The 19,266-nt window shown below is 39.9% G+C and overlaps 1 protein-coding gene across 1 annotated transcript in view; it reads left to right on the forward strand.

The window, feature by feature from the left end:
- CEP128 (centrosomal protein 128) overlaps window positions 1-19,266 on the forward strand; it is a 620,584-nt gene that overhangs the window by 571,428 nt on the left and 29,890 nt on the right. The window lies entirely within an intron of this gene.

Here is a 19,266-nt window from a genome sequence, read left to right on the forward strand (position 1 = left end):
CTCCTACAGTCACTGCCTATTTGTCTAAGCAGTTGAGGGAGTAGAGAAGGAAGGCAGTGGGAAGGGAATTGGTACGCAGTGAAGAAGTGAAGCTGGACTACGGAGGCAGGGTTTGTCCTTTGATCCTCAATGTTCTTGCCTCAGCCTGTTAAGGAGTAGGATTGAGATTAGAGAAATGAGCTTAATCTCTCCCACTTCTACCTCATCTCAGTTATTCCGGGAAAGAGGACAATAAAGTTTTACAGTTCCGTATGTGATTCACTCTTAGAGGATTCACTCTGGAACTTTTTTTTATGCTGAAGAATCAAATACATCCAGACTCAGACTGAGTCTCATTCTTTTTTTTTTTTTATAGTCGTCTTAATAGATTAGACATCCAGATAAAGATTATAGTTTCTCAAACCCCCAAACTCTTTAGATTGTGAAAAACTTGTTTCTCTTTTCATTCATTAACTTTGGTTTATAATCATAACTTTTAAGACCCAACCTTTATTTAGCAAAACATTAGTAAATTATATTAAGTCTTAGGTGACATTAAAAATCTTTCCATCCAGGGTTAGTGCTGTGGTATAGCAGGTAAATCAGCTGCCTGCAGCTCCGGCATCCCATATAGGTGCTGGCTTGAGTCCCAGCTGCTCCAGTCGTGATCCAGCTCCCTGCTAATGCACCTGGGAAAGTAGTGGAAGATGGCCCAGTCCTTGCCCTTAGCACACACATGGGAGTCTTTGATGAAGTATCTGTCTCAGCCCTGGCTTTTGTGGCCATTGAAGATCTCCCTCTCCTTCTCCCTCTCTCCCTCTCCCTCTCTCCCTCTCCTTCTCCCTCTCTCCCTCTCCTTCTCCCTCTCTTCCTCTCCCCCTCTCCCTCTCCCTCTCCATCTCTCCCTCTCTCCCTCTCTCCCTCTGCTTCTGTCTCTGTCTCTCTCCCTTCTCCCAATCCCTCTCCGCCTCTGTCTCTCCCTCTCCTCCCTCTCCCTCTTCCTCCTTGCCTCTGTCTCTCCTTCTCTGTAACTCTTTCAGATAAACAAATAAATCTTTAAAAAAAATCTTACCATCACCACTTTTCACTCAACATCTTAGTGAGATAGTTTAGACTTTCTATCTTCGTATATTGTATCTACTGAATAAAGTGTGTTGATCTCCATAGGATTCAGGCCGAGGCATTGCCCAATTTTGTCATCCTTCTCTTCCTTTTAAACTCATTGTCTCTCTAGGCAGCTCTCCTGGCTCACGGACCTTGCACAGCTCTAGGACAGCTGTTTCCCATATGCTGTGGGTCACATTCAGTACTCAGAAACCATTTATGCAGCCTTGCCTCTCCCATCAGTGGAAGGACAGCTTCCTCTCCAGAGAGCCCTCCAGTACAGTTACTCCAGTACAGGTACTACAAGCAGCTTCAGCCAGCCTCTTGCCTAGAGACCTTTTCAAGGATGAGTCTTACTCTGCCCCTTAAATACCCTCGCCCAAATGCTAGAGAGATCCAAGCCAGGCTTCCCAACTTCTCTCCTGGCAAGGAAGGAACACTCAAAGGGGAAAATGTACAGAATTCCAGCAAACTTTCAGAAAAAAGCAGTCTGTCTTGTCTCTCTAACCTCAACTCGTTTACCCTCTTGAGGAGCATCTTGGACTAAGATCACAAAATCAGTTCTTGTACATATCCTTGCTAAGTGCTGCATAGCTGGTCTGACTCCTCCTTTTATGTGAATACCATTACTGTCTCCCTGTGGGCCTGCAGTCTCAAGGGTAGAAGGGTAGAAGCTTTGTTGTGCATGTTCACACTCCTTCGAAGCACAAGTGGCTCCTATAGGAGCTGCTCTGTATGTGTGGAGTGAATGAATGAGTGAATGAACCTCATCTCTCCCCGTCTGCCCACCTGAAGGCGGGTGACTGCTTCCTGTTGAATTGTCCACACTTTCAAGTGACCCTCCTGCATTCTGCTTCTCATGTAAGTACTGTTATTAAACTTGTAAATACTTAACAGAAGGCTGTTTTTTGGCAGTGAATGAACTCCTTTTGTCTTCTGTCCCGTGAATATCCTAACCACTTTGTCACTTTGATCTAGGGGGCATTTCATCCTCAGAAATGCAAAGGAGTTGGCGACTGCACAAAATGTGTTCTATTTCCTATTGCCATAAAAATCCATTGCCCTTGAGCCTTTGCCCGCCCCCTTTCATGGTAATGTGTAAGCCACTAAATTGCAGCTACTGGCTATGGCCATGGCCGTCAAAAAATCGTGAATGCCATGTAGATTTGAGGCTTGCTCTGCTAAAGAGTCCACAATGGCTTTACTGTAACTGGGTTAACTAGAACTTGGCAAACATCTATCCAAGGAGGGTGATACCAAGTCCCCTCCCCCCTTCCAGGATGCTGGCCTGATCTTCTTGTATTTGTGCAACTGGCCCATCCAGAGACCCAGTAAAGCTGGGAGGAGGGCCCTGATGAGGGCAACTCTCTCTGGGTCAGGTTGTCCTTTTACAGCTCTCTTTTCACACAGCTTCTCTTCCTGCAATGTGAAGTAGGTTAGAGGATCGCTTGTTTTCTTTTGCTATTTGCAATAGAGTTTGGGGTCATGCTCTGAATAATTTGTGCTTGTTAGAAATGACTGTCGTCCTCTTGAAGCAATTACAAAGAACTACATTTAAATTAAATCAGCCAAGCAAGAGGCTCTCCACAAAATCAATGGAGCCATGCATTTTTCACAGAGATAGATTTTTAAAAATCTGTAATGTTCCAGGGCATAAATCAGCAAAGATATCTCAGAACTGAAATGAATTGTTCATAAGGTTTTAAAACTGCTTGGCAATATTTAGGGAGTGGAAAGAGAAGATAAAATATTAGATTCAATTGTCTTTAATATCACTTGTTTATATATTGAGCAAATTTTATTCTTAGTTTCTTAGTGTAAATTTCAAATTTTAGATGATAACTTTATTTACTAAATCTGTAAGACCTCAGGAGACCAAAGTCATGTCAAATATATCTTTCGAAAAGTTAATTTGCATAAAGATAATCCTATACACATACACCCCTGTGGTCTTAGCAAATATGGCAGGAGATAGTCATCACCAGCAATGTGGTAAATTGACATGTCAAGTAGCATGTTTGTTCTGTCAGTTCATAGTCACATATCTTTTTGTAAAATTCTTCTTTTTTCATGATGGCCTAATCAAATCCTGCCTCAGTACTCAAAGAATCCAATCCTAACTCAAGTGTTACAAAGCAGTCATACTTTCCAGCTCAATTCTTCAAGACCAAAACCCTCCATTCTTTTCCCACACTAGACATATATATCTGGAGTTTCCAAGCCTTGTCTTTTTTTTTTTTCCAGATTTATTTATTTATTTGTTTGAAACTTAAAATCACAAAGAGAGCGGAAGAAACGAGAGAGAGGGAGAGAGGGAGAGAGGGAGAGAGGGAGGGAGAGAGAGAGAAGAGAGAGAGAGGTATCTTCCATCTGCTGGTTCACTTCCCAGATACCTACAATGGATAAGGCTGGACTGGGCTGAAGCCAGGAGCCAAGACCTTCATCCAGACCTGCCATGTGGGTGCAAGGGCCATAGGACTTGAGCCATCATCTGCTGCTTTCCTAGGTGCATTAGCAGGAAGCTGGATGGGAAATGGAACAGCTAGGACTTGAACTGGCGCCCATAGGGGATGCTGACACGGCAGACAGCAGCTTGACCCACTGTACCACAATGCTAGCCTTGAACTTCATCTTTTAAAGTAAGGAAAGAAGTTCTATCAGTTAATTTAATAATTTGCCTTGAGTATGGTCTTCTTCAATTAGAGGCTAATCCTATATAATATATCCAGTGAGTAGGTTAATTATTAATATGCACTGAAAAATTAAACACCTTATATTTATTTGCCTTATCTATAAGATAGACATTGTGTTTTCCAAATATATGAATTATTTTTTTAGATTGTGCTTTCACAACAAGCAGGAGATTTTCAATTTTTGTTAGTGTGTCATTCTACTTGTTTCTTCTAGAACAGTTTAATTTTTGTGCTTTCTGTTCTTGTTGCACAATTCTTTGTGTGACTTTTTGCATGAGAGTCACATAAGCTTAAAACATTCCCCTTAGCTACTCACTTTATGGCCACAAAGGAAATACATCTCAGTGCTGATCAGTTTTCCCCTTTCTCTTACTTCTTCCAATCTGTGCTCCTCCAGCTAGTTTGACATTAAGGAGCCTTACTCTGAGTTCAAGGCAACACCTCTAGCAACTTGGGCATCACCCTAGGAAGCTGTGAAGCTTCTGTGAATATGGGTTCTTTTTCGTAAGAGAGATGGTATATACTGTTATTATTTCATCTCAGATCAAACATCAAAGACTTCCTACATTCTCTTTGCTAAGTCAGTCACCTACCAACACCAGCTCTGCCTCTGGGTCTCCCTCCTTTAGTCTGCTTGTCGGAGTCAGCATATTTCCATCTTCTACCCCAAAATGCAGCCTTCTTGAGCCCATCCCCAGAAGTTCTGACTGAGTCCCTTGCTCTCACCTGGCACTCGGACACATTTCACAAATGGGATTCTGGAGCCGTCACACTTTGAGAGACGCTGATCTGGTTAGCCCGCTGCTTTCTGTCCGTGTTTCTCTGTTGCAGTGCCATGTTTGTTACCTCCATGTGGGTCAGTAGACACTTGCTGCTGCTTCAACAAAACTATGAAGAGGGAGAAGAGTGGACATAGAAGTGGACATAGAAGGGTCGTTGAAAAACAAGTACTGGATTTTTTTTTTTTTTTTGACAAGCGTTGGGATCCTGGAGGATTTTCCTATCTTACCATCTTTCAGAAGATGTGGCAGTTGTTCTTTTTGTACAAAAATAACAAATTGGTGATGAGACAGAGTGATTAGCTCATCCCAGAATCAAGATTAGATACCCTCCCCATCCCCCATTCTCTTAATATTCTACCTGCAGTGGCACCAGGGTGATCAGGGAGGTTGTGATCTCTGGACCTGTACACATGCTGTTTGCTGCCAAAATGCCCAGCCCTGACCTCAAAGAAACCCCTTGCTGTTAGGTGAGGTCAATTAGATTAGTGCTTGAGATGCTAAATTTAGGAATAACTTCTCTTTTGAGCACTGTAAAATGTATTGAAGGAAGTACTAATCTTTGTGTGCTCAAATGTTTAAACTTAATCTGATAATATAATTACTTTATGTCACAATAGTGGAAGGGTATAATAACTCTTTACTTAGATAATGCTAAGTATACAAGCAAGATTGCTAAAAACTTTGCAAAAGGCAAGGGAATCAGTGAATGATTTTATCTCGGGATTCTTGCCCTTGACATGGGAATCTTCTGTGTGTTTCTGTCTGTGCCTATAGGACTGGGTAGAGTCTGGAGGGAAATTTTGACCTCAGAAGACAGCCTGACATTCTGACCAGGAGAGCCAGGCACCAGGGAAATGGACTTAGGTTCAAATGGACCTGCCCGTTGAGATGAAAGAATAGAGAAATGTTTGAGAATTATTTAGACAAGCGGGAAAGATATCCGATCAAGCTGAAGGACATAGTATTTGTAGAACATGGTAACAACTCAGCTTCCAATCAATGTTAAAGTGCTCAACAGGCCAGCTCCTTGGCAAAAGGCATGGGGAAGCAATTGAATGATACGGATTTAGTTAGTATAACTCCAGCTTTTGAAAGGGTTACAAAATAAAGGAAGGACATCATATTTACAAATATTACTTGGAGAATATGACAATAGGACTAAATTATGTAAAGATAAGGTAGTTATCAGGGGCCAACCTGTAGACTGGCGTATAAGAGTACAAGACAAAAGCTCATGAACCAAATATAGGAAGAAAGAACACAGAAGGCCTAACCAGAAGGCTAAATTAGTGTTGAGGTTTTGTCACTGCATTAAACTTCTTTGTATTCCCACAATGTGAGCTTAGTTCTCTTATCTGGACTTCAAACCTCCCATGACTTTCCAATGCAGATGCTTCATCATGGTGAGTGTGGCCTTCTATGATTTGACACTAACAACCATCTGACTTCAGTGCCTTCCACTCCCCTAAGCTGTTGTGCCCTTTCCCTGTAGATCCTTCACTTCCCCTACATCTTCAATGAACTCTCTCTTCTTGATATTCAAGTATTGGCTCAAATGATTTTTCCCCAAGGGGATCGCCTTTGACCACTCTTTCTAAAGTTCTACCTCTCTCCCAGTTACTCTCCAGAATAAGCACCCTCTTCTTATTTTCCAGATAGCACCCAATGCTTCTCACACAGTTCATAACATATACTTACATTTATCATATTTCTTTGTTTATCATCTCTCTTGTCCCTTTGTCTATAAGCTCCATGAATGGAAGTGGTTTTTTATTTTATCATTCACTGCCATATCTTTATCATACAAACAATGCCTCGCACTTGGCAGGTACTCAATAAACATTTGCTGAGTGATTGATTGAAAGTCTTCCAAATTCTAATAGAGGAGAGCTGGCTGGAAGTGATATATGGGAAGAGGAAAAAGGCAAAGCAGCTCATTTAAATTCTCAGTAATTCAGAATCCTCAGCTATAAAGTGTGTGTGATATGACTTATCCATTTTGCAGGATTATGCCACATATTCCTTCATTCAAAAGTAAGTCCTCTGTAAATTCAAAATTGAAACCTGGTACTTCAAAAAGATAATACTGGAAAATGTGTAACAGATTGTCAATCCTGATGATAAAAAGAAATTTAGGATTAGTTTTAAGTATCACTGGTTTGATAACTTTTATTTTTCAATACAAAATGATGTACATCAGAAAATACAAGGTTGGTATTGTGGCACAGCTGGTTAAGCCACCACCTACAGTGCTGGCATCCAGTGTTTACTCTTGTTGGTATCCTGGTTGATCCACTTCCAATGCAGCTTCCTTTTAATGTGCCTTGGAAAGCAGTGGGACATGGCCCAGTGCTTGGGCTCCTGCCACCCACTTGGGAGATATTAATGGAGTGCCAGGCTCCTGGCTTTGGTCTGGCCCTGCCCTGGTTCTTGCAGCCATTTGTGGAGTAAATCAGTGGATGGAGGATCTCTCTCTCCCTCTCTCCATGTCACTCTGCCTTTCAAATAAATAAATGATTTAAAAAAAATAGCTGAAAATATTCAACTTTACTTGTGTAGAATTTATGAATCTTTTACACATCTTGGAAAAAGAGGCTAAAATGTGTTGAGTCAGTGGAAATATTAAGTTCTGCCATATTCTAGAGATCATTAAGAGATAAGACAAAAATCCAATTTACTTTTTTATTCTTTGATTTGGCAATTTTAATTTCATTTTTTCCCTTTCTCAAAACATTTATAAAATCAACATTGTAGAGATTTCTAGCACAAACAGTTCCAGGAAATTGGATCATGTAAGTGAAGAATCTCTACTGCTAGATTTTATCTTGTGTCTATGACTAGAATTTTTATTAATATTCAATTACAGATACCAAGTTAAAATTTACTATAATATACCTGAGCCCATGTATCATTTCAATGAAAAAAAGAACAACAAAACTCACAAAAGGATATGATACTTTCTCACCCATTCCCTGTCTTGGTTAATTTAGTCGTGAGTTCTTCATGAAAAGTTTACTGTATTATGTATAAAGCTACACTTTATTTGATGCCCTATAGCCTAATACTCTTTACTGAAAGAAATCTTGGCATCAACAAAACTCACCTGAGAACATCTAGTTCCTCTCACTCTTGCTAGAGTCCTTTTTTGTTTATTGAGAAGTAGATGGAATCATACACCTACGTGTATGTAGTTGTAATTTCTTAGAACTGTAATCTGATTCATTGCTTCCCACACACTAGGGTAAGATTTGTACCAGTCCATGACCAAGTGAAAAATGGAAGGACATGGGAAAATTTTCCCAAATGAAAGAAATTGCTTTTATGTTGAGATGACACTGATCCTATTGTCTACTGTAGACTGTTCTTTTATGAAATGACAATGATAATAGATGTCAGTTTTTTTTTTAACTTTTACTTAATGAATATAAATTTCCAATGTACAGCTTATGGATTACAATGGCTTCCCCCTCCCACAACTTCCCTTCCACCCGCAACCCTCCCCTCTCCCGCTCCCTCTCCCCTTCCATTCATATCAAGATTCATTTTCAATTCTCTTTATATACAGAAGATCAATTTAGTATATATTAAGTAAAGATTTCAACAGTTTGCACCCACATAGAAACACAAAGTGAAACATACTGTTTGAGTACTAGTTATAGCATTAAATCACATTAAGGACAGAGATCCCACATGAGGAGCGAGTGCACAGTGACTCCTGTTGTTGACCCAACAAATTGACACTCTAGTTTATGGCACCAGTAACCACCCTAGGCTCTCGTCATGAGTTGCCAAGGCTATGCAAGCCTTCCAAGTTCCCCGACTCTGATCATATTTAGACAAGGTCATAAAAGACAGAGTGAGGATAGTAACCAATGATCCTAAGAGTGGCATTAAGCAGGTCTGAACAATTATACAGCATTAAGTGGGGAAGAGGACCATCAGTACACACAGGTTGGGAGTAGAGCTATTGGTGGTAGAGTAGAGGTTATGATTATGAAGGGATGAGGCCCAAGTGCTCTAGACAGGGTCTAGAACAAAGGACAGAGTCATTATTAGAGGAGCTAAGAAAGGTGCTGTCTAAGCTACAATTAAGTTTTCTGATTGAGAGGCAAATAGAACCTGATAGAAGGGGCTTGATAATAATCTGGTGGGCTTTAGGCCTTGTAAGTCAAGAGGCCCAGACCTATCTATCTCTTCACATGGGGTATATCCTAAGGGAGGTGTGAACCTCCTGGGGAAGGCACTCTGTTGACTTTCATTACTTAGCTGGCCTGGGAGGAGAGCTGGCCAGGTAAAGGCAGGTGGCATCTCTAACAAGAAATTTACAGTTCTGCCTGCAATGTTGCTGACCCTACTTGGCCGTCCCCTCAGCTGCAGTGGTCACTTTGGAAGTTGGGCTGAGTGAAGGGCTTTTCAGCTTAGAGCCAATAAGATCTGTGGCTCTGACCTGGGCATCCTTCAACTCCAGGGCAGGTCCATTTCCAGTGATCCAACTCTTGGCAGAGCTGCCAGGGCTCTTCACAAGCTGACTTCTGCTGAAGCCCAGGCTTACCACATGGAAAGCCACTGCAGTGGACTGGCCTGTTGGGTCTCCTTGAGGGCAGATCACTGTGCAGATCAGCCATTAATAGGCCTGCCACCCATTGCTTCTGATGCCTAGCTTTCTTTTCCTCCTGGTTTTTGTTAAAGCAGACCAGAGGATGCAAGTCAAGGGAGTGCCCAAGTCCCATCTCTATTATTCAGTGCCTGAACTACAAGTCTATAGTCACAGGCATGTTCTGTAGTAGTGTTTCTAAGGTAGACAATGCCCATGAGGAAAATTATATTCTCACTTTAAAACTTTCTTTCCCTTTGGTCTGAAAGGGAGGTTTTTTTCTACTTACTGTATACTTCACTGATGGCGAAGTGAATCTAGCTATGAGATTATTATTTAAGCTCTTATTTTGGCTATGCCATTACAGAAAATTGTTAGCCATCTCTTTTATAAGGTCTAAAGATTAAATTGTGCGTCCTACAGATTCCTTCATAATAGAATTAGTTTCATACCTTGAGGAGAATAGAGAAATGAAAGAACAAGTTGGGCTTAGAATAGAGAAATGAGGGAGCAAGTCCTAGATCGCTTGCTGACAATAGCAATATTACATGAATACTTAACAAACCGTTTCAACCATTAGATAACAACTTAAGAAAACATTTTCCAGAAGATCCAATGCCTTCTATAAATTTTAAGAGTCATGTATTTGAAAACACCTCTTAAATATCTAACATGGTGTAGTTTGTTTAACCAGTAAACTTAAGCACAACCATATAAAATGTTTTTAGTTTCTTTCTACCAACAAGTATAAAACATATGATGCAGAGATTCAGGTCACATGAATTAAAATATATCTTTGATTGATTTTAGCAGCTTAAATTTATGGACAATCTTATCTATAAGCTGATTAATATAAAGCTTTTAATAAAATTTTCCCATGTGGACATACAATATGTACACACATATAACATAACATAATAGACCAATATAGCAATTTTAATAATAGCTTTTAAAATCTTTATCTCTTTTTGTAGATTGCCAATTGATTTGAGTTGCTTTTTGTTTTGAGTAACCTCAGTTAACCATACTTTCTCTCAGTTGGTACGTTAATACATTATTGGCTTCATCTGTTTACAGATCCATCCCAAAGTACTGAATACAATCGAAGTGGCTGGAAAAAGTCCATAGGAACCTATAGGAGGACAGCTAAACACAGAACCAACAACGCTTTAGTTTTATGAGCAGCAAATCCTATATAACTGTGGATGACAAAAGACTTTAAGTTTCCATGTTTAAAATTATAAACTCATCAACCAACAAGAGGCACTTGCTTACTTCACAGTATTTTTGAAAGCACCTGTAGGATTTTACAAGTATTTAACCCTTTAGGCCTCTGGGGCTTTCGCATTAAGATAACTATCATGTCTAGTAACACAAGATCATTAGACTTTTTAATTCTCAAGCATTTGTATTAATAGCATTTTCCATTATAGAAACTTAAAATTTAGTACCATGTCACATCTTGACAGTACTTCTAATATAATGCAAATAGTTGGTGTCTCTATAAGATGAGAGACATAGGTCCTTCGATTTTTTCAGTTGGGCCCAAATTGGAAAAACCAAAGTCCAAGATTTACTGGAAACTTTAGAGTCCAGATTGTTTGAAACTTTGATTTTTTGAATGCCTGTCAAGAATGCCAAGAAGGCTCAAAATCCAGAATATCTGGTTGAAATAAGATTCCTTAAAATCATGACATCACATAGACCAAATTTGATCGTTGTTACAAGGTGATTATTCAAATCTTTGAAAATAAGCACATATTTATATAACCCATAGCTCTTAATAAAAATTCAGCTGTTTTTGAACAATTAGAATTTAACAGACATCAAGAGAACATAATAGATTACTTTAACAGATTGCTTTAACAGAGAATCAGATTTTAATTCTATGTCAAAGAGAAATTGAGCTTCCTGTGATCTTTTGCTGTGAGGTTTCCTTCCTTTACCTTCTTTCATATTGATGACCATGTTTCTGTGTTTCTGTGTGTAGCACATCTTTAAGCATTTTTTGCAGGGCAGGATGAGTGGCAACAAATTCTTTTAATTTCTGTTTTCCATGAAAAGTCTTAATTTCACCTTCATTCACAAATGAGAAGATGTCAGGTTTTTTTTTTAATACTCTTAATTAGTGACCTAAAACAATGACATTATGGAATATCAGTTTCTTCTTTTGAAAAATTTTAAGCATATTTTTAAAAAAATTTACTTATTCAAGAGGTAGAGAGACTGAGATTGAATGCTCCCATCCACTGGTTCACTCCCAAAAGCTGGGATCAGGTAACTCAGCACAGGTCTTCCAAGTCAGTGGTAGGAGTCTGACTGCTTGACTCATCACTGATATCTCCCAGTGTCTGTATTAGCAGGAAATTGGAGTCAGGAGAGACAGGCATTGAACCCAGGTACTCCAATATGCAATGCAGGCATCTTAAGTGATGTCTTAACTGCTAGGTTAAACGTCCACATTTTCAAATATATAAAAATGCATAATATAGTATAATGGACCCACATGTTCTCTGCAATTGGAGACCGATAGATAAAATCATATTTCTACGATTATACCACTACCCACCACCCTTTAATTTTTTTTTAGCAAATCCATAGTACCTCTTCATACATACTTTGCATATTTTGTCATTAGAAAAGTAGTGCCCTCCCTCTCTCTCTCTCTTAACAGTAAGCACGTTAGCCAAGTTTACTGAAGAGAATTCAAATGACAAACCAGGTGGGCACGTCAGGAAAGAATTGAGAGCTGAGTCTGCATTCAGACTGAAGTTTTTATAGAAATTAGGTGAGGGTGTTCTGTCTTCCCCCACCCACCATGCACACTTTCTGGGATATTACTGGGTGGAGGGCTTTCTGGACATGAATTCTTGAAATTCTTCCCAGAACTTCATTATGGAGCTAGTAGTTCCTTGATGTAAACTGAGATTTCTTTAAATTTATCTTGAAATTTTACTGATTATAAAATCACAAATAGAATAGAAACAGATTCTACAGAAGAGATTCAATTCCTTCATATTGCTGGAGAGAAAATGAAAACATAGAAAAGGGGAATACCTCGCTACTAATGACTGGTAGAACTTATTTTCTGTCCTATAATTTTAAGTCATAGTTGTTCATGGTATCATATTAAAATATATATTATAGAGGACTCCTAACTCAGGCCATATACAAAAATGAACTCATAGGGCTGGTGCCATGGCTCACTTGGCTAATCCTCCGCCTGTGGTGCTGGCACCCTGGGTTCTAGTCCCGGTTGGGATGCCGGGTACTAGTCCCAGTTGCTCCTCTTCCAGCCCGGCTCTCTGCTGTGGCCTGGGAGGGCAGTAGAGGATGGCCCAAATGCTTGGGTCCCTGCACCTGCATGGGAGCCCTGGAGGAAGTACACAGCTCCTGGCTTCGAATCGGCGTAGCGCCGGCCATAGCAGCCATTAGGGGAGTGAACCAATGGAAGGAAGACCTTTCTCTCTGTCTCTCTCTCTCTCACTGTCTAACTCTGCCTGGCAAAACAAAACAAAACAAAACAAAACAAACAAACAAACAAACAAAAAACTCATAGTAGATCAGAAACCCACAAGTAAAAGCTAGAACTTTAAGAGTCCAAAAAAATAGATGTAAATCTTTATGATCTTGGATCAGACAATAATTTAAATCCAAGCAGTTAAACAACCAATAGATAAACTGAACTTCATCAAAATTAAAAACTTCTGTGCATCAAAGGACACTATGAAGATGACCCATAGAAGGTGAGAAAATACTCACAAATCATATAACTGACAAAAGTCTATTAACAAGAATATGAGAAGAATTGTTATAACTCAACAATAAAAACAACCCTTTTGAAAATGTGCAAAGGGTTTGCATAGGCATTTCTCCAAAGAAGTTAAAGATGTTGCCAATTAATGTATGGGAAGAAGCTCAACATCACTAGCTATCAGGGAAATGTGAATCAAACCCACAAAATACCACTTCATGCTCACTAGGATGATTACAATAGAAAGACAGATAATAACAAGCATTAGTAAAGATGTGGAAAAGTTGGAAGAATTGGGAATTTCTGGTGAGAATGTAAATGGTGCAGCCACTTTGAAAAAGTTTGGCAGTTCCTCAAAAGTTTAAACGTAGAGCTATCATGTGATAAAGCAATTCCATTCCTAGGAATATGCCCTGGCAAGAGGAAAGCATATATTCACACAAAAACCTCATGTAGAAGAATGCACACCGCAGCAGCATTATTCATAAATGCCAAAAGGGAGAAACAATCCAAGTGCAATAAACTGCCAAGTGGATTAAGAGAATGTAGTATATCCGTAGCGTGCAATATTACTAAATCATAAAAAGGAATGAAGTGCTGACTCATGCTACAGTATGGATTGATCTTGAAAACATTATGCTTAGTGAAAGAAGCTGAACACAAAAAGCCACGTATTGTATGACTTCATTTTTATGAAATATCCTGAATATGCAAATCCATAGCTATAGAAAGGAGATTAGTGATTGCCAGAGGCTAATGGGTGTGGAGTTTATTTTCCAGGTAATCAATATATTCTGGAATTAAATATGATGGTGACATAGCTTTGTGATACTAAAACCAATGAATTGTGCAATTAAAAATGTCAGTTTACTATACGAGTTATAGCTCAGTAAAATACATAGAAGTGGGCACATTTCCATCCTCCAAGGTTATTACTGTCTTCATTTCAGTAATTTTCTTCCTTTTTCTACCTTTTCACAGACTTTTTCCTGGAGGGGCATTTTATAAAGGTAATCCAAGGTCTTAGGCACACAAAATGTTAAAACACAGGAATTCCTTTTGCTTTTATTATCATTTGTTTGAGAGATAGATATAAAGAGTCAAAGAGAAACAAAGTATTCGTTTCTACTGGTTTACTTTCCTTAATGCCTGCGATAGCAGGTCTGGGCTGGGGCTGAATTGGCCTGAAGTTGGGAGCCAGGAACTCAATCCAGTTCTCCTCCCTGGCTGGCAGAAGTGTTACTTCACTCATCATTAGTGCCTCCAAGGGTCTGCATTAAGCTGCACACATAGATCAGGAGCTGGTGCAAGGAGTGAACCTCAGGTATTCTGCTGTTGGATGTGAGCATCTTAACTGGTGTGATAATTGCCTTAACATTTGACCCTACTTTGGCTTTAGAGTGATTTCAGGTTTACAGAAAAAGTTGCAAAACTAGTACAGAGAAATACTGTATGTCTCTCACTCAGTTTTCAATGTCAGTACCTATGTACTCATGGAATCAAAACTAAGAAATTAGCATTGGATTACTACTATTAAATAAAATTCAGATGATTTGAAGTTTACCGGTTTTTTGACTAATTAAAAATTTTTGTATGTTTGCCCAAGATTGTGTCCATGATGCCATTTTGCATTTTGTTGTCACTTCTTTTAGTCACCTCTGGTGTGTGACTGTTTCCTCATTCTTTTGTGTTCCATGACGTTGACAATTTGAAGGGAGTCATTCAGGCCTTTTACAGAATGATTCCTCAGTCTGGGGTTGTCTTTTGTTTCTCTCAAGATTTCATTGGAATTATGGGACAAATACCACAGAGGTGATATGACTTTCCCATCAATTCAATTAGGGAGAACACGGGTCATGTTGACTTACCACTGCTGATGTTGGCTCTGATGACTTGGTTTCATTAGCGTTTGCTAGGATTTGCCATTGTGATTATCTATTTTCTCTCTTTCTGCACTCTACTTTGAAGTGAGTCACTGAAATCAGCTCACATCCAAAGAAGGGTCTGGGGGGGTGAACTCTACGTTCTGGAAGGGGTGGTATCCATGTACATTATGCAGAAGTTTTCTCTATGGAAGATTTGTCTCTTCCTCTGCATATTTATCTGGTCACTTATTTACATCAAGATAGACTTATGTGTATTTTACGCTTTATGTTATAATCTGATTCTGTTATTCATTTTGTTGTTTCATTTGTCCCAGCTTTGGGTCTCGCAGTTCTCTGATGTTAGCTTCTATATGATCTGGTTTGTTTTCTTATTTTATTTGAAAGGCAGAGTGACAGAGAGGAAGGGAGGAAGGGGGAGAGAGAGAGGAATCTTCCATCTTCTGATTCACTCCATACTTGGCTGCAGCGGTTAGGTCTGGGCCAGACAGAAGCCAAGAGCCAGGAATTCCAGGGTCCCCCTACTTGGGCCACCTTACACTGGTTTTTCAGGAACACTGGCAGTAAGCTTTATCAGAAGTGGGCTAGCTGGGACTTGAGTGGCACTCCAATATGGGATGCCAGTGTGGCAAGTGGTGGCTTAACCTAGTATTCTGCAATGCCAGTGCAAATCTGGATCTGTATTGTTTTTTGTTTGTCTCCAAAGCACTTCTTATCTTCTGACGCTACAAAGTGTTCCAAACTCTTCTTGGATTCTCCCTGTTCCAGGCCTAAAATTAATCTCATTTCTTTATTAAGGCATCAGTATCTAGGGGTTGGCTTTGTGGTATTGTAGCTTGGGCCTCCACAAGTGATGTCAGCATCCCATGTGGGTGCTGGTTGAAGGCCTGGATGCTCCACTTCCAGTCAAGCTCTCTGCCGGTGTGCCTGGGAAAGCAGCAAGTGATGGCCAGGGTGCTGAGACCCCTGCACCTGCATAGGAGACCTGGAGGAAGCTCCAGGCTCCTGGCTTTGTCCTGGTCTATCCCTGGCTGTTGCAGCTATATGGGCGTGAACTGGTGGATAGAAGGTCTCTGCCTCTCTGTCTCTCTTCCTCTCTCTGTAGTTCTGCCTTTCAAGTAATAAAAAATAAATCTTAAAAAAAATCAAGATCTAAACAACTGGGTATCATAGTGGTGACGTTTGAATAATTGCAATATGCTAGTTTGAAGGAAAGGAATGAATTTAGACATGGAAGAAAAAGGAGAGAAAAATTCAGGCAGTGTGTTAGATGATGGCTGGGGATTGAACAATGTTTTGAAGCTGGTTACCTATGTGAAACGTTGTGCATGAGTGTGTGTGGCAGCTCAGTACAGGAATTTAAAAATATTTATTTATTTTGAAGGGTGGGAAAAAGAGGGTTCTCACCTGCTGGCTCATTCTTCAGATGTCTGCAATGGTTGGGTGGGAGTCTGAAGCCAGGAGCTGGGAATTCAATCAAGGTCTTCCAGATGGGTGACAAGAGCCCAATTATTTTAGCTCACCATTGCCTCCCAGGGTCTGCATTAGCTGGAAATTGGAATCTGGACCTAGGACTGGGAGCCAACTCCAGACATTCTGATGTGGGTTGCAGACATCTTCATAGCATTTTAACCACCAGGCTGAATGCCCACCCCATCACAGACATTTTAAAGTGGTGATGAGACACAAGCAAATTTATAGCAAGCCACCTTCAAAATTGAATATGATATGCAATTTGACTAGAAAAATTTAAACCCGACCTTTCATTCCCACCTTCATTTAGATTCTCAAAAACTGACTACCATTTGACACTGCTATGGATGGCTTGGATTTTCTCTCTTCTTAGGAAGAAAACTCAAATAGGCACTTAAAATATAAATGAAGGTAATAATGATGACTAGAGAGTGCTATTGTTTGGGATTCTGAAGCTCCTGTTTGTGTTTTATTATTTCCAGTTTTGACAATTTTGTTGCCCCAGGCAGAGAGAGATTGTCTACCAGGCACGCGAATAGCTGTGGTGGAGAGATTGGAAGGGGAGAAGTGCTGAAGTCACGGTACAGCAGGCAGGAAAGCACTGCAATTCTGTTCTCTCTAAACCTGAAGTGCAGAGGCTGGCAATGCAGGAGATTGTAAAGGGAAATCTGCTTAATAGGAGAGCAACGAGGTGGACAGTCTTTGCTATACTTGTATTAACATATGTACACCTCACAAAATACATTTTTGAAAGTGCTGGCAGATACTTTTTTTTTTTTTTTTCGGAATAAAAACTGGAGAGTGCAGTTTTCAGCAGCTGAAGATTTTGAATTGTACTACAGATTAGCTAGAAGTTACAAAATGTGCTTCCTGAGTCAGCTGAATAGTGAAATGAAGTTTCCCAAAGTTGGTTTAGCACTGGTAGGCAACATAGTAACTCAGGAATAGATCGAATCCCTTCACGGGGTGGAACACATAGATCTTTATGCATTTTTATTTACTTTCATCTGTTTGAAACACAGAAGGACACACACACACAGAGGTAGAGGGAGAGAGGGAGGGAGAGAGAGAGAGGTATCCTCCGTATGCTGGTTCACTTCCAAAGCCCATAACAGCCGGGAGCTGGGCCAGGCCAAAGCCAGTAGCCAGGAATCCCATCCAGTCTGCCATGTGGGTGGCAGGGACTCAGCTACCTGAGCCATCACCTGTTGCCTTCCCAGCATGCATCTTAGAAGGAAGCTGGGATCAGAAGTGGACTGGGGCTTGTGCTGAGGCACTCTGATATGGGATGAATTCCAAGTGGTGTCTTAAACACTCCACTAAACACCAATCCCATAGTAACCGTTTGATTCCTCCTTATTTTCCAAAGGTACTTGAAGACTGCTATGATTTATAAAAATGATGTTGTAGAATTTCTTTTACTCAGAAACATATGCTGCTATAGGAAAAAGATGTCATAATTTAACTTAAACAAAAGCAAGTGGAATCTATATTCCATTTCACCTATAGGGCTGTGTTTTCCTGCTTACTGCTTTGCAGGCAGTGCGGCTGTGTCGTACTGGCCTAAGGAGGGTACTTACCTACCTCTGCTCTTTGCGCTTGTGATGGGCTAAGTTGTGTTCTCCCCATTCCCTCTATAAAGGAAATTCAAATGTTGAAGTCCTAACTCCAGATACCTCAGAATGTAACTGTATTTGGAGATAATGTCTTTAAAGAGATAATTAAATTAAACAGAGGTCCTTAGTGTAGGCCCTAGTTCAGTGTGACTGATGTCCTAATTAAAAAAAGGAATTTGATTGGACATAATCAGAGAGTGAAGATGATGTGGAGATACATAGGGAGTCAATGGCCATTTGAAAGCCAGGGGGACAGACCTAGAACTGACCATTTCCACATGGCCCTAAGAACCACTCCACCCTGGTGACACCTTGATCTCAGACTACCAACCTTCAAAACTCCAAGAAAATGAATTTCTTCTTTCATAGGCTCCTGGTCTGCAGAACTGTGTTATGGCAGGCCTAGCAAACCAATCCAATGCTATGCCAAAAAATTGCAAATATGTTTTTGGGGAATGAGATAGGTATTTGCTGGGAATCATTGTTTAGTGATATCCAAGTTTCTTTTATTTCTTGACTAATCATAACTACCCATGAAATGGAATTAATTTTTTTATATTAATGAAGAATCTTAGAGAAATTAGATAATTTGTGTAAAACCAAAAAGCTGGAAGTGGAATAGATTGAAATGTGTCATTCACCTGCTAGTCCTGGTTCTTTTCACTTTTTTGTCATTGAAAAAATGTTCAACAAGGGATTCAAGTTAAACCCTTGATGTATTTCTACAGTAACTTGAATAGAGATATGTACACCTTCTTAGGAGCAAGATTAAGCCCCAAGGAATCTTTAATCTGGAAAGAATCCAAACCTCTTGAACCCCCAGGATGGCAAACAACCCTCTTAATGATCCATGAGTTGCTTTGATCTCTCACTAGATGGCACTAGAGCCCATTTGAGTCATCAGGTACTAGCATCTCAACACAATTCTATATTTTGTGCTCTGACCATAACCTGTTTGGGCTTAAAATTGATTTCCTACTGTTAATATTTCTCTACTTACAATTGAGAAGAGAAACCCTAAAAGCACCAAAGTGTGGGAGTCATCTACCATATTGGTGTGGCAAGAAATGCTCACAATGATTGCAGAGTTATTGATACCTCATCCAATAAATGTTAGACATTTACTATTTATGGAGAAGTCCTTAATATACCATTTCATGGTTGAATGTGTAGAGATCAAGGGGTTTCAAATTATCCCATCTTTGGTTCCTCTAGTGATTGAATCACTCTAGGGAGAGGCATATAACTGCTGTTTGGCCTAGTTTCCCCATTTATGAAATAGAAATAAAACGTGGGACAGATTACTTGGAAGGACTCTTGGAAGATGAATGAGGTAGTGTCTCTTAAAATACTCTGTGGTTGTTGGAGAAATACTTTTAAATCCTTTT

The sequence above is a fragment of the Lepus europaeus genome, chromosome 22 (genome assembly GCF_033115175.1).
Source record: "Lepus europaeus isolate LE1 chromosome 22, mLepTim1.pri, whole genome shotgun sequence".
Lineage (NCBI taxonomy): Eukaryota > Metazoa > Chordata > Mammalia > Lagomorpha > Leporidae > Lepus > Lepus europaeus.